This window comes from Arachis ipaensis, chromosome B10 (genome assembly GCF_000816755.2).
Source record: "Arachis ipaensis cultivar K30076 chromosome B10, Araip1.1, whole genome shotgun sequence".
In the NCBI taxonomy this organism is placed as follows: domain Eukaryota; kingdom Viridiplantae; phylum Streptophyta; class Magnoliopsida; order Fabales; family Fabaceae; genus Arachis; species Arachis ipaensis.
Genome location: NC_029794.2, coordinates 888,363 through 890,190, shown reverse-complemented (window position 1 = coordinate 890,190; position 1,828 = coordinate 888,363). Strand labels below are relative to the sequence as shown.

Below are 1,828 nucleotides of genomic sequence, written 5' to 3'. Positions count from 1 at the left end.
AATAATAAAGATCTAACATTAAAAATTTTAATTATAAAAATTCTAATACTATATTACGAAATAATTTATCCTAAAAAGAAACACCAAATCTGGTCCCTAATATTTTTTTTTAACTTATTAACTCTTGTGTCAAAAAAAATAATATTAACTTTTTTTGATACAAAAATCTCATTGTTCTTTCGAGATAATTGTCAGGGATCAAGTTAGATTTTTTTTTTAAGGACTTCGTTGTTTTTCGAGATAATTATCCGGGGAAAATTTGGGTATTTTTCAATAATAATAATAGAGTTTGAAAGTACAATATAACCTGTGGTTTCATGGGAAGTTTGAGCCAAAAAGGCAGCAAGCTCCTTCTTCTTGGTGGCATCATCACCGGTGGTACCAAAGCCGCGGAAAGAGCGAGCGGCGGCGATGAAAGCATTATAGGAATAGAATCCGTTTCCCTTACACCGCGGATCGTTCCGGTACTTAAGCATTTGATCAAAGATAGAAGAAGTTATGATCCTACCAACATCACCACCACCGGAACCACCGCCGGAACTAGGTGGTGTTTTTGGTGTTGAACCTTTGCATTGGCTTTGGCAACCGTCACCGCAATAGTCATTTGTGTTACCACAATAACCAAATTTGCTACAACATAGGTTGTTAGGGCACAATGATCCATTTGCTTGTTTTCCACATTGTTCAGCTATGGTGGTTCCAATTAGCAATGTGAAAGCTAATGATGATATTAGGGTTAGCATAAGATAATAACTCATTTTTGTGAGTGGGTTGATGTGGAAGATTTTGATGTGTGTGATGTGTTGGTTTCATAGGATAATGAATCTATTTATAGGTGAGTTTTGAAAATGATGTGTATATATTTTTTCAAATTTGGCTGCTTCTATTATTATATGGATTATTGTATAATAATTTACAGTAAGAGGAGTGTTAGGGGTCAGCAACTTTTATGATTTATAGCCATCAAATAGTCATTAATGATGATTTTAATGGTGTGAGATTTTATCCAATGGCTCACTTTACTTTGCTGGTTACATGCTGGCCAGAATTTATTAAAGTTGCTGGTCCCTAGACTTTTCCTTACAAAAATATCATATATATATTTATGAGTGACTAATTCGTGGATAATTTTAAGTTTATTGACTTTATTCTTAGCATCATTGATCATGGATTATTAACATTCAGTTGTTTGGTTAAAGTGGCATAAGGAAAAAAATTTGGATAATGCTAGATAAACAAAAAAACAGCGAGAATTTATCTTATTTAGCATTAATTAATTATCGCAACAATTAATGAATGCTAAATAAGACAAGTTATAGTTGTTTTTGGCTGATTATTAATTCGACATATATATTTCACCAAAAATAACATTAAAGAGTTTAGTTAATACTTTATCTGTTGATAATAAGTAACTATTGACTTGGATAAATTGATATATTTGCGGTCTATTCAGGCAAAGGAACAAGCTATATATAAGGGTGTGGGACATGTTTAATCCTAGGAAAAGAAAATAACATGCATATATTTCAATTGAGAAATGATATATATAACCTCTTAATAATTCTCTTCAACATTATTTGTCTAAATATCAAATGAAAAAATAGATATAAGTAACATTTCTTTTGCTAGGAAGATTGATTAAGAAGATAAATTAGCCATCCTTTGGATTTAGAGAAAAAAAAAATCGTGAACAAAACGAGAGAGTATATTATGATATAATATCAAAATTTTTGTGAATAAAAAATTTAAAATTTAATTTTTATTTTTTTTAAAAATAAAAATAACAAAATACGAATAAAAATTAAAAAAAAAAGAAAAAAACTTAATA

The 1,828-nt window shown here is 29.6% G+C and overlaps 1 long non-coding RNA gene and 1 pseudogene across 1 annotated transcript in view; both read right to left on the bottom strand.

Annotated features, from left to right (window-relative positions):
- Nucleotides 1–802, bottom strand: part of LOC107622096 — a 4,295-nt pseudogene extending 3,493 nt beyond the window's left edge.
- Nucleotides 1–1,828, bottom strand: part of LOC110267890 — a 16,717-nt gene that overhangs the window by 3,624 nt on the left and 11,265 nt on the right. The gene's annotated exons all lie outside the window — the stretch shown is intronic.